We start from the raw sequence: 13,309 nt of genomic DNA on the forward strand, positions 1-13,309 counted from the left end.
ATGAAAAGACTGAACACACACACACTATATATCAAGCAGTAATACACATTATAATCCGAATTCAATTCAAAATTAGACTTAACATGAAGCTTCAAACTTATAAACAAAACAGATTGATTTGTGGAACCCGATGTAAGCTCGTTTCTAATCGAAATTTTTCAACACGGAGGTAACATGCACAATTTTCCTTTTCTAATTAACTCCATTTCCATGTTTTCATTCTCAGGAGAAGTTCGAGCAATCTGTAGATCAACTTCCTGTTTGCACATCTTATGAGACCTTGACGCGTTAACTTCGTTACAATTACCATTAACATCTTCAGAAGTTCTAAATTTGTTGTTGCTATTTTCTGTACGTGAAATATTTGACAATCACGATAGTAGTTAATAGTTATGTTAATAGTTAAGTGAGAAAAAGGAATAAGTTGAACAACTGGACAACTTGTCAGTGAGAACTAGAGTAACTAGCACTAATTGTACGATCCAAATAGCAAGAACAGTGACAACCTAAGGATGCTCTCAACGGGAATCACAAATAAGGCAGAGAAAAAGAAAATGGCTTTTAAAAAATAAGAATCTCTCTATCACGAATTAACACAAACAAACTAGCCCCATAGATTACGTCATTACATAATAACTACCTGGTAGTTTCGTTTTCCTTTTTTTTTTTTTTTTTTAAAAGGAAAGTTGATTTTTTTTTTTAGTAATTAAGATGGTGAATAATATTATTTTTACTTTTAGATTTAGGATCATGCCGCGAGAAACGGAATGTCAATAAACTCGGGTTCTAAATCAATCCCACCTTCCTAAGGTTGTTCTTCATAATAGAGAAAAGGTATTCATGACAAAGTGAATGACTCAGACCTATATATAATTTATGCGACGGGTTTTGTCTGCGCTACTGGTTTCAAATTCCAAAAAATTATGGTTGAGTCTGAAGAGTCACGTGCAATAACTCTAGTATTCCTTAATCTTAGGACAGTGTATCGGGTCTTGTCCAGTATGTCCCAGTCTCGTCAAACATTTCATGGACGCTATTATATTTAAAATCTATTTCATCGATGCTGATGTAGTGAAATAGCCTAAACATTTTACAAACTTATATTAACGCACTCTGTCTGGTACAAATTTTGAACACGCTATTTCTCAGACACCCATTGTTGTATCAAGTTGAAACTTTACACAATTATTTAATATACTAGACAACATTAACAAATTAAAAAAAAATAACCAATAATCTATAAATTATTGTTAATTAATTATTTTGTTTGATATCGAAAAAGGGAAATAAATTCCATCGGATAGGTTTTTGTGATATATAGATGTAAATTTGGAGTTATTCCCCTTGGATATTTTTTTAAAAAAGTATTTGTATTTTTATTTTGCTTGTATGTTTGTGTAACATGGTGAAAATGTGTTCACAATATTGATGTAGTGTGTTGTTGAGTAGATGTGTACTTCTTACGAAGTTCAAGCAAAAAAACAACAACATTAGATTAGGCACAAGAATGGAAGAGAATCTATTCAAAGCAAAAGACAGAGAGGAATGGAGAGAGACGGTTGATAGATTATGTCTGGTGGATAGATTATGTGATTATGTGTGGTGAATAGATTATGTGATTATGTGTGGTGTTCCAACGGTCCAACAGATTATTAAGTAATAGGTGAAGGTGAAGATGGTAACGTGGGGGCAAAGGGCCCATCAGGGTAAAGGGCCTTTCCTAATTTTTATGCGAATGGCTTATTGAATGAAACAAATAAGGACTTCCTGAGATACCTTACATCCCGTCATTGATTGCACGTTGAGCATCTTGGGATTGCTTGTCTATGTTCATCGGATATCGATTTGAATTTTCGGACCCATCCCACTATAAGGTAAGGGGTCATTTCATATGTCTATATTTTTATTATGTATTCTTTTACCCTTAATTAATAATATTGTTTGCAAAGATTTTTCAATTTAAATCATTATAGATATTGTTAGGCTCTGAAAGCGACATGGTAAAAGTTTATATTATTGATCGTTTTAACATCACCTGTATTGAGGTAAAGTGCCCACTCCAGTTAGGGGCAAAGGGCTCTCTACTAGGTTTCTCTAACTAGTTCATTGCAATTTTAGTTACAGAATAGTTACATATTGTCTATATTGACTAGCATAATTGGTTTATTCATTTAATAAAATAAAGAACTGTTACTTCATATAAATAGATATACAAATTTAAAGATGAAGTATCGAATACCGTATTTTTATAGGAGGAAAAAAATATTTAAAAAGCAGGCCGTATTTAGTCCGAGGACCGACATACTATCGCTGTTTAAATGCAGTGGCGCGTATTGCGGCTTTCAGGGGGTATATGCGCCCTGCTAGGTTTCTTATCTGTGACATGCTATTGTAATCGTTTAAACAACAGGAATGAACAAAACCTGTCTACTTGATTAAAACAAATATTTGACACCCCAAAAACCTCCTCTCCCCTTTCTAAACAGTCTTCTATAGCTGGGCAAGAATGAGCCAGTCGTGTTGTTTCTTGATACTATCAATCACTTCACCAGGCCCCTAATGTATGCCTAGGTAGGACGTATTGGCCAAAACGTGAATATGATTATCTTCGACTTCAAATGCGAGCTCTTTGGGCAAGGGGAAATGTTGAAACAGCCAGTCTGGTCCACACCGACGTGTCAAAGTGAACTTTCTGCTCAAGTATATACCTCTTTAAGCCGCCCTTTCACTTAACCCGTTGGTAGAGGGAGAAAAAAAAAGTAAAAAGGTTAAGGTCATCTGTTTCTGTGGCCTACGGTTAACGAGGGTGTCATTTGGCCAGCACAACGACCAACCGCCTTCACTTTTCCCTAACTAATGTCAGTTAACCATTAGAGCTGGGTGGACTCAGAGGCGCCCAAAGATCCCGAAATTAAAATCACAGTCGTCACCAGGATTCGAACCCGGAACCCCCGGTTCGGAAGTCGAGCGCTTTACCGCTCAGCCACCGCGCCTCCGGTAGAGGGTGTATGGCAAAAAGAAAATGTCTGCCATTTTCGAGATGGCTCCCTGGTCATGTCGTATGCGCTTCTGTCATCTCGAATTTGAGACCTGACTTTTTTTTTGTTCCATTGAGTCTTTTACTGTTTTTTTTTTTCATATATAAATTTGTATAAGTTATTTTATTACTTGTATCGATATGCAATATTTCCATTATTTCTTGAATCACATACTTCTATTTAAAAGTCGATGATGTATAGCTACGTCCCTTACATACTGAATGTACATTATTAAAATGTGTTTGAATGGAGGTGGTGGTCAATTATGTCGTCGTAGTGCAGGAAGTTAAATCTCATGACCAATTATCTCATTGTAATTCTATAGATTCTTGTTTAAATATATAAAAAAAAATCCTCTTTCGGAAATAAAATTATTGAATCCTTCCAGAAGAAATGACTAACTAATTGAAATCGCAATATTAACACTTAATTCCAATCATAGATTCATAAAAGTAGACTTAACATCAAACTTGATACTTATAGATTGTCTCTTTGCATATTGTCTTCCATACAATTTATATCTTCTTTAAAATTAGCTTCACCACTAGACGGGGAAGAACCATAATCTTCGACTGAAAAAAATTCCTGCCTTTTTTTCTTAGCTCCCTTGGCAATTGGAAGCTTACTGTTTTTTTCTCGACATGTGAACACGGTGTTTATTGTTTATACGATTGAAACAACATTGACTCTTACATGACACCTTTTGAATGTTGGTTATTTCCACGGCTAAATTTGTGTTTTAATTTAAAGAATATATTTCTCTTTGTATTTTTTTTTTTTGTTATGATATGCGGCGTCTGCCATTGTACTACGCTTCTTGATCTAGGTTCTAGTAAGCGCTGTCGTGCAGTTTAGGGCGAGTCCATTAGTCCATGAATACGAGTAAATTATCAGATTCAGATCTGTGACGGCAGAAAGACAACCCCAATAGATCACCAAATCTCTCCTTCTTCTAGTCAAGACCCCTTCCCAGCTTTAGCACCTCGTGACTCCCAGCACAGCAGTCCGCAGCGGTCACTACCGCAGCGTCCAGCAGCAGTAAAACATGTGTCCAGCGCCATTAGTGGTCCAGCCAAAAAGGTCTCCCCACCAACGAGGAAAATAAAACAGAAAAGAATCTTCTGAGATTTTCCCCTGGGAGATCGGGCCATAAAAATCCAAAAACTGGGGCTGGGAGGGGAAAGGGGGGGGGGAATTAGTGCGTGTCTTGACCTCCCCTATGCGAAGAGTAGAGACCTAGACACACACACATTAATGAGCCTTATGTATAGAGTAGAAACAAAGACACACACACACACATACACAAATGAGCTGGTGGCGCGGGGAGCTATAAAAAATGTTTAATAGACCCAGCACTACACTCTCTTCAGTGATTCTCAACCCGCTGATTAAGGTACTTGATGATTTATACTCTCTGATAGCCCTCTTTGAAGTGCGAGGCTCGACATGGACTTAAAACACGACGAGCCAGGTTCAAATCTCTTGCCGTCAAGCTGAACGTGTTGGCCTCCACTATTACCGATATCCTCAAGTGGTGCGCTGGCTACTTATCTAGCAGGCTCTCCAAAGTACTACTACTAAACCGGGATACAACAGGGGGAAGAGTTTTTTTTTTTAAAAAGGGGGGGGGGGAGTCCAGCTGATTAAAAGTTTGTTCGTATTTTTTTTTATGCTGGAGTTTGGAAGATATCCCAGAGTACATCGTCTCTAATTGGTACAGGATATCTGTTTCTGGCCACGGTGATGGCGTCATGGTTGCTGGACATTCTCAACACGTTCATTGCTACTAAGGAATATATTGATCACGAACTAAGTTCAAGTTGGAATAAACAAAATATATTAATAACTGGGGGGGGGGGAAGGAATTAGAAATGAAGGATTCGGTATCTGTCAGTGACTGAGATTAAATGATCATCTGGTTGATTTGGAGAACTTGAGACCGTTCTTAGTATGGAACTTGAGACAGTTCTTAGTAGGGAACTTAAGAAAGTTCTTGGTAGGGAACTTGAGACCGTTCTTAGTAGGGAACTTAAGACCGTTCTTCGAGTAGTCTATCTCGTATTCCAAGCATCAAGGGCATTGGACTCCTCTGGAATCCATAGTGGCGTAAAGATAGGGTATAAATACTAGTGCCACTGCCCAATAAAAGATTGTTTTCTAGAAGATATATGCTTACGATGGGCTATTCTTCTTCTTGTTTTTTATTGATTTCTTTCTTTTACTATTTGTTTGTAACCAGTAGAAGACCACTTGCTCATACTTTGTGACCATCGGGTTATCCATTGTTTTCTGCTGTAGACACATGAGCGTACACATCCATCACACATGTGCTCACAATCTACAAGAACGAAGTCCTTGGCATTGGGATTCTTTTGAAAGTAAATGTCTTTAGTTACTATGGAAGATTGTGAAAGTAAAAGTCTTTAGTTACTATGGAAGATATGTGTTTACGATGGGCATTTTTTAAATTTTGTTTAAATCTAAGTAACTAATAAAAGATTTTTTGTTTGTTTGTTTGTTTGACGAAGCATTAAACTCCCTGACGCTGGCACAGCTCAAATCTTACTTACAAACAAATATTGTGTAGTTCAGAATTATAGGCTATTGCATTCATACAAAATACATTTAAGAATTTTTGTTTTTTATGTAGAAGTGACAACACTGAGGGTCAATTAAGTGTCCTTGACATTGTTTAGTTGATCTTGAACATCTCCACTTGAAGTCTTTTGAAGCATTCATTTAAGAAAGTGTTGTCTTAGAACATCCGGCCGAGATAGTTTGTTATATTTTTATAATATTATACATCCCCATTTTAATATTACCCTTCTCCATTTTCTTATGGAAATATAAGATTTCTTGGAAGACTTTTGTTTTTAGGCGACAAATGGATTATTTATAGATACCATTTTAGGAACGTTTATGATTGAATTTCCCGTTTTGGCGTTGAAATTATTGTTAGTATATCACTATATATGTATCTTATTTATTGTTTTAAAATTGGTGCATTAAAAATACTTCAGGGTTCGTTTTCAGAAGTGTAAAAGTAGCCTTTGCACGTTTGCTTAGCTAGACAAGATTTATTTAATTCAATCTGATTTGCAGTGTAAACGTGACTGACTGGCGGACGACATGACACACAACTAATAGCGGCGTTTTCCTTTACGGGAGCCGCTATTTTAACAACACGGTTTGGTCTCTACACCGGAAGTCATTTTTCTTGTGAAAGACAAAGACTGAATCTAAATCTGGAACCAATTTGATTGAATGATAAAGAATTTGTATTTTCGGTAGTGACCTTGAGACAAAGTAGTTCAGAATTTCGTTTTGGTCTTCAGGACTCTAAGCTTACATAAACAATGCTCATTAAAGAGTTCTTATAAAAGATTATAGTTGTGCTTTGGTAGTCTGCAAAAGCAGAAGTGCAGATGCATAATGCTTTCCCACATGCACAGTCGGTGTCTTGTGTGTTCAAGTCTTGTTACTGTCACAATGGCATACGCTTGCAAGACAACCTTACGAATATCATGTTTTGCTGGAGGAACCTCCTGGAAATGTCCGTCATGGGGGGGGGGGGACGAATAGGCTAAATGGGATAAAACAGTGGGGGTGGGGGGCTAACTGGGATAAAACAGTGGGGGTGGGGGCTAAATGGGATAAAACAGTGGGGGTGGGGAGGGGGGACGAATAGGGTAACTGGGATAAAACAGTGGGGGTGGGGGGGGACGAATAGGCTAACTGGGATAAAACAGTGGGGGGTGGGGGGGGGCTAACTGGGATAAAACAGTGGGGGGTGGGGGGACTAACTGGGATAAAACAGTGGGGGGGGGACGAATAGGCTAACTGGGATAAAACAGTGGGGGGTGGGGAGGGGGGACGAATAGGCTAACTGGGATAAAACAGTGGGGGTGGGGGGGGGAACGAATAGGCTAACTGGGATAAAACAGTGGGGATGGGGGGGGACGAATAGGCTAACTGAAATAAAACAGTGGGGGGGGGGGGACGAATAGGCTAACTGAAATAAAACAGTGGGGGGGGGGGTGGGGGGGACGAATAGGCTAACTGGGATAAAACAGTGGGGGGGGGTGGGGGGGACGAATAGGCTAACTGAAATAAAACAGTGGGGGGGGGGGGTTGGGGGGGGAACGAATAGGCTAACTGAAATAAAACAGTGGGGGGGACGAATAGGCTAACTGAAATAAAACAGTGGGGGTGGGGGGCTAACTGAAATAAAACAGTGGGGGTGGGGGGCTAACTGAAATAAAACAGTGGGGGTGGGGGGCTAACTGAAATAAAACAGTGGGGGTGGGGGGCTAACTGAAATAAAACAGTGGGGGTGGGGGGCTAACTGAAATAAAACAGTGGGGGTGGGGGGCTAACTGAAATAAAACAGTGGGGGTGGGGGGCTAACTGAAATAAAACAGTGGGGGGCTTCCACAGGATGTTCTAGCTAACAAGCATTGCACGTTGAGGGGATGAAAGAAAGGTTCCGCCAACCTGCCCAATCCGCAACACCGCTCCTCAGCGAACGTCTTGCTGGTGGTGATGGTCCTCCCATGGTTAGTGGCGGTACATTGTAGGAACCTCTGGTGGGTTCGGCTTTCGTCCTTCGCTTGGGAAAGAGGAAACCATGCGTTGGCTCAAGGAGTCGTCTCTCATAATAACGCATGGGATTAAAGGATCATTTAGTTTAGTGTTTCCCAATTGTTTTTACTTAACGGAACAGGGCTTTTGCAAGAGAGGATTTGAGCCTCTCAAGCCCTCACTCAAATGGAGTTTGATGATGATGATGGTGACCTACTAGTAAATTACTCCAGTAGTTCGTGGAACACCTATTCACGCCTCGCGGAACACTAGGGTTACGCGGAACACAGTTTTGGAAACACTGATCTATTTGATGGGGAGCTGTAAGGAGAGCGAAGTAAAGGAGGTGGCCCCCGGAAGTGCTATAAAAAAATAAAAAAGGTGCCATTTTGCCCTCACTGGCGTTGAGGAGAACAGCTGTCAAAGCGGATGACCTTTGAAGAGACAGCTGGAGAGATCTCATGAAGGTTGCGAGACATCCATTTGAGACTCAGAGAAGGGTCTTTGCCGAAGATATGGTTAGACTACGAAAGATAACTAAAATGGACATCTGAAATGCTGCATTCATTCTTTATCCTCAAAGTCGAAGACAATGCCTATTATCTGTCCATTGGTGCTAACGCTATTCACTACTATGAAATGGCTACACTGACCTGATCGTCCTACCAAAGGTAGTGTGTATGTGTGTGTGTGAGTGGTTGTGATGGGAACTAGAGCCATTATACAAATAAAAGACTGCATCTATAACCAGTTTCAGAATTACGCAAGGGCCCTAATCCTGTATCAAAAGCTTCATAAAAATGAACTTAATAATTTAAAAATTTGATATATCTTTAAAGCTAGTCACATTTGTGATGGAAAATATTTAATTATATTGTCATTCTTTTTTTTTTCAATATGCTTTATATATATATATATAATAGTAAAGAATAATAGTAAAGTCACTGGCAGACGCAGGACCGGATTTATCTTCAGGCAACACAAGCTATACCCAAGGGCTTCGAGGAATATTGAGCTCCGACATATCTAGACTTTTATGGGGTCCCAAAACGGCTTCGTGACTCAAATAGCTTTATGGCCTTCTCAAGTCAAAATAAGGCACTGAGCACCCGCTCCCTGACTACTAAAAATGGAAAGGAAAAAAGTTCATTTGCTATGTGACGTGAAGTGTGTCTTTGCTAGTGTATGTGTGTTGTGTGTGTGTGTGTGTGTGTGTTTGAGCTCGTTAAATGTGTTGGGAAAAAAAACAGGTGGAGACCTACGCAAATAATTTCAAAACAACCTGCCAAATTCCTGCAAGAAAGATGGGGACTTGGTCAAGATGGATTTGATCCCTGGATTATTGTACCTGTATCCTGCAAAGCACTTGACAAGTCAATAAGAAACTGCAACAGAGCACGCGCTTTGAATCTTTTACTTGAGTTGCGGATTCGGGGGGAACTTAAGTGTTTGAGTTGGAGGGGGGGGGATGCACTCTTTGCCACCAATTCTCCATTAATTTTTTTTTTCAGATAATTTTTTTTAAGTTTATTTTTTTTATAAATAAATTCTAAGTATGATCAATCTCTTGACGAATGCACCTAACCGCCTCTTCACAATCGTATTGTTCATTTATTTTTTCACAGTTTTAACATGTTTTTTGTAAGCAAAGAGTTCCTGGTAATATCGTATATCTTTCGTATATCAAAACAAATATTGTAAGAATGAAACTTACCTTTAGAAAAAAAAATCACTAAATTAAAATAAAAAAAATAAAAAAATTCAGAAAAAAAAAAAAAGGAAACTCAGAAAGGGAAGTAATGCTAAGAAAATGTTCGCATTCAAAGGGAAGCAAGCTAGCTGAATATGCATGACGGGAAGAAGAAAAAAAAACACAACTTAAAATCTTGAGGGGGGGGGGGTTTCTTCAGCGAGCACCGCTACAAGGGCGTCCATTCCCACCAATCAGGTAAGTTTTCACTCCGGTCCTTCGGCGGTCCTCGCCGTTTCTCGGAGTCGCCCGACTGTCGTAGAAGTGGTGGCGGTAGCGTGGCTAAAGGTGGAAACGGGGAGGGGAGGGGAGCAGGAGGATAGCGGGTCTTGCAGTCTAATCCCCAGCGAAGGAAGCGCAAGACGATTTGGGGGGTTTGCGTGGCTGCGTAGTGCGGGTGTTACCCTGTCGTGCTTCTCAAAGCTAGGATTTCCATCGGCTGAACTGTTTGTTTGGGTTGTCTCCCTTCTTCTATTTGAACCCAATCGAAATACCGAGAGCCACTTTCTCTTCCAAAATTCATCAAAAGTAGATCTAGGTGACAGTAACCATTTCTCCAGCTCAAATCTTGGAGCGTGTTGGCACAGTCGCTTGGATTTGGATTTACCATTGTCCGTACGTAGTATTTCTATAGTCTATTGACTATTATTACCTTCAATTACCTATAGTGTTACCAATGTCAATAACATTTACTGAATCTTACGCAGTGATGCGTAATTAAAGTGTCTAGGTTTTAGTACTTTTTTTTTTTTGTAGTATCAGTTAAAAAAAACAACAACACTTTTGTGATTCAAAGTTATTGCTATCATTATATGTTCGCGTGTTATTTAAATATCTTTATCTAAAGTCGAAATAATCTTCTCAGTGTTCTATATACGACCGTTATAATAGTGTATACACAACGGTTAAAGCGGCCACTTAACAACCGTTATAGTGGTCTATATAAAATATTTCTAAGTTACGACTGGATACGGGGAGTACACTGTGAAAGGGTGCATGGTGTTTATGGGGGCGGGTCACGGGGACAACTTGATGCCTTGTTTGCTAAAAAAAAAAATTTTCCACTTCTAGAACTTTCATTTGAACTGTACACGTGTGTTTAAATATGTGCGTAAATATGTGTGTAAATGTCTTCGTGTGTGTGTGTGTGATATATGTGTGTGTGAGTGTTCTACAGTCCAGTTTATTATTCCACCTACACTAGATATTTAGACTGAACTCATATTTCTAACGTCAATGAAACAAACAATCTCAACATAAATAATGTACAAATAAGAATCTAAATGTGTTTTAATCCCTGTTATCAATGTCCCAGAGTTAGTCCTCTAGGCCATTAGATTAGATTCTCACTTGATTGACGGATGTCTTATTTTAATCGGGTTTCACACCTAAACGTAAAGTTCATATCACTCGAGTAATCCACACGCTGCTTTCCATGTAGACATGGCTTACTTTGCCTATATGTCATGGCGTATTGCACCATTGCTATCTGTTGCTCATCTGTAGACTTTAATTGGAGATATACATTCCCTGCCCCAAAAGTGTAATATTCTTTTACGGTGATGTCCAAACTAAAGCCTGCGGGCCTGATCCGACCCGTAAAATGTATGTCCGCCGTGCATTACTAAGCAGCAAATGATCTGTTTAGTTTGATTCCATAATCTTTCCAAATAATAGTAATGATAATTATAATAATAGTAATAATAATAATAATAATAATCTTTATTGTCCGTATGGGAATTGGTCTTACAATGTGTGCATTACACCAAACAAAAAACATTCTATCATTTGACCTCTCGCTATTTTTCTCTCTCTCTCTGGTGTGACCAGGGACCCGGCGTCGGAAATGTATAAACACCCTAAACCTAAAATGGTTGGCCATCGCCGTATCACTAATTCCTAAGTACCTGTAAATCATAACAATAGACTTATTATTTCAAATGCATGTAGCAAATGTAAAGATACTCGCTAGCCAGAGTCAATCTCTGGGCGTTCAGTACAATAGCTCAGACAACAAAGACGATCTTCAAACAAATATTTTGATTTTTAAGATTCAAACATTTCCGCCACGTCGCTTGGTGTAGAACTTGAAAGGTGCTTTGATATAAGGTTCACAAGTTGTTAAAAAACAACAGAAATAGAAATCTATAGATTTGTGAGTTTGTGCAACCCACAGACAAAGGCGTGAAATTAGGAATTAAAGTCATATATGTACTTTCTGAATAAGGGATAATCTGTACAATCAGAAAAAATACCTATTACATATGTATATAATTATTTTATAAAATAAGAGCTGGTAGACATTATATTTTCTAGCGAATAGATCTATTTATAGCGACTGCTGTTTTTTTTTTTACAGTAACTCATTGAAAGTTAAAGACAATCAACTTGCATACACCATGAGTATCAGAAGAAGAAATCTCTTTGACCCTCTCGCTATCGTTCTCTCTCTCTCTCTCTCTCTCTGTCTCTCTCTTGTTTATTTCTTTGTAAACAAAGTAAAACCTTTCATTTTTTTAAACTTATTTGCACTTCTAATAATCTTCTTTAAAATGTTTCTTAAATAAACTTATCGGGGGAAATAAAATAATATTTCAATGTTTACAGAAACATGAACACAATTGTCCTATTGTTGATCTATTGTTTGTTTCTTTTGTTTGTTCTAGTTTTATAATTATCCGCAACTTTTTCTCTCAAGAAAAATGTATGTTATTTGGTCCACTATTAAACGGTTTTCTAGCGGCCCGTTTAGTCCTATCTGAAAATGTTTTCCTGCCGTTCACACTGACTATTTCGAAGTCAGTAGCCACTCATTTTTACCATTCTTTTTACAAACATTTTTCTTTATTGTCCAAAATGAAACCAAAAAGTCTGGGATTTATCGACAAGAAGACTTTATGTAAATTCCAATGAAGCAAGGCAATTTGGTCGATGTATATATATAACATTATTTTAAAAAATTGAAAAAGATTAGTTTTTTTACCAATTATTTATTTAAAAAAAAAACACTTATTAAAATCAAAATATTTTTTTAACCAGGCTAGAAAAAACTGTAAACTATCAATTAATAACAATACCAAAATTTAAATATGAATTATTCATAGTAGACACATACGACATGCTACATAACATCAACGATGATGTTTTTCTTTGTTAGTATCAAAGAAGGACTTCAGAAATGGTACTATAGGGGTAATCACTTCATCTTATCTCTTCTGAACTCCTTCCATCCTTGCAGATGAACTTTTCACTTTCAGGAGGACATTTGGTTTCAGGTTGTGTTCGTTTTTGGTACAAATCAATAAAATACTAATTGTTATATTGAAGAGTTTCACCATAAACTAAACAATGCCAAGGGCGCTAAATCTAACTTCACTTTTGCTAAATGAATAAATTAAAAAAACGTATTGAGCTTATAATTTAAACACTAGATTCATGCCTGGTAGTTGCTCTTGGCATGAACTGCCTTAATTCAGCTAGTTAGTTACATATTTGGTTTTGAACTACCATTTTAAGTCATAGATTGAAAGTGAAATGATATGACCATATTGAAATTATTTTCTTATATAAAAGGAAATGTTTAGCAAATTTGATTTTGCAGGGATAAAAATATTTTTAAAAAATAATTGTTATATACCTTTAATTACACACACACATAGCATATCAACTTTTTTTTTTGGGGGGGGGGGTAACATTCTGTATACAGGATACACCAACAAGATAGCTATTTATAGTTGTATCAGCCATGTATGGACATTTCCAATGAAGACCATTCATTTTATAGTTGTATCAGCCATGTATGGACATTTCCAATGAAGACCATTCATTTTATAGTTGTATCAGCCATGTATGGACATTTCCAATGAAGACCATTTATTTTATAGTTGTATCAGCCATGTATGGACATTTCCAATGAAGACCATTCATTTTATAGTTGTAT

General features: G+C 37.8%; 1 protein-coding gene across 2 annotated transcripts in view; it reads left to right on the forward strand.

Moving 5' to 3' along the window:
* The first annotated feature begins 1,778 nt into the window (after positions 1 to 1,778).
* LOC106055762 (protein Wnt-11b-2-like) overlaps positions 1,779 to 13,309 on the forward strand; it is a 162,978-nt gene continuing 151,447 nt past the window's right edge. Inside the window, exon 1 of one of the 2 annotated variants that reach the window (XM_013212196.2) lies at positions 1,779 to 1,874. The gene's annotated coding sequence lies outside the window, so the exon portion shown is untranslated. Of the gene's footprint in view, positions 1,875 to 9,693; positions 9,985 to 13,309 lie in introns of those variants that run through there. The other variant, XM_013212195.2, reaches the window with a different exon arrangement.

The sequence above is a fragment of the Biomphalaria glabrata genome, chromosome 15 (assembly GCF_947242115.1).
Source record: "Biomphalaria glabrata chromosome 15, xgBioGlab47.1, whole genome shotgun sequence".
NCBI classification, from domain to species: domain Eukaryota; kingdom Metazoa; phylum Mollusca; class Gastropoda; family Planorbidae; genus Biomphalaria; species Biomphalaria glabrata.